Raw genomic sequence first — 1,307 nt, forward strand, 5'->3', positions numbered from 1 at the left:
TAAGACGAGCGCGCGAACCTTGGAACCGAGGGTAATATTTACCGACGTCTTTCTCCCGCCTGGGGAACATTTGCATAAGGAAGACAAGGATCAGCGAAACGGAGAGAGCGTCATGACTACAATAGCTAGATAATTTACAGTCCAGGGCAAGGACAGGTAATCGTCGGCACGGGCGCCGAACAGCGGCAAACGTGGCGCAGTGACTTCCCTCGGTGTCTGCCAAGCTTTTCAGAAAGTGGGCGGGGCCGCTGTAAGGGAGGGCTTGTTACCAGTTGCCGTTCAAATGAAGGGGGCTCTCCACTGGACTATCAGTAGGACTGGTAAGCACCCGGCTTGCCTTAGTCAGTAGAATCACAGAATCCTAGAATCACAGAGTTGGAAGGGGCCATACAGGCCATCTCGGTGTCGTGGTTAAGTCTGTGGACTCTAATCTGGGAGAACCGGGCTTGATTCCCCAACTCCTACACTTGCACCTGGCTGGATGACCTTGGGCAAGCTGTAGTTCTGATAAGAGCTGTTCTTGAAAGAACAGTTCTGGAAAGAGCTCTCTCAGCCCCACCTACCTCACAGGGTGTCTGTTGTGGGGAGGGGAAGGGAAAGGGGTTTGTAAGCTGCTCTGAGACACCAAGTGAAGGGCAGGGTATGAATCCAATCTCTTCTCTTCTTCTTCATCTCGTCCAACCCCCTGCTCAATGCAGGATCAGCCTAGAGCATCCCTGACCAGTGTTTGTCCAGCCGCTGCTTCAAGACTGCCAGTCAGAGGGAACTCACCACCTCCCTAGGCAGCTGATCCCACTCTTGCACAACTCTGACTGTCAAAGTGTTTCTCCTAGGATCCAGCCGGGACCTCCCCACCCTTGATTTAAACCCGTTATTGCGAGTCCTCTCCTCTGCTGCCAACAGGAACAGCTCCCCTCCTTCACCAAATGACAGCCCTTCAGATACTTCAAGAGAGTAATCCTGTCCCCCCCCTCAACCTCCTCTTCTCCAGACTGAACATTCCTGTGTGGTTCCACTCCTCCTCCAGGCTCTCCTTCTTCCCAGAAGATGCGAGAAGGGAGGCATTCGTTTTGGATGCGCCTCTGGGGCTTGGCTTTGTCTCCTGCAGAACCCGTTTCTGAGGTGGCACTCACCACCCTTTCACAATTCCAAATGTGTCCACAGGCGACCCCTGCTCTGACCCAAAAAGTAGGGGTGTCACCAAGCCCAGGTGGCACTAGAATACAGCTCTGCACCTTTTCCTTGGGCCTGGACACTAACAAACCCCGACTATTTAATACGGGGACCTACAACGTTGTTCTTGTGGG

The sequence above is a fragment of the Gekko japonicus genome, unplaced genomic scaffold (assembly GCF_001447785.1).
Source record: "Gekko japonicus isolate JY-2015 unplaced genomic scaffold, Gekko_japonicus_V1.1 scaffold4587, whole genome shotgun sequence".
Classification (NCBI taxonomy): Eukaryota; Metazoa; Chordata; class Lepidosauria; order Squamata; family Gekkonidae; genus Gekko; species Gekko japonicus.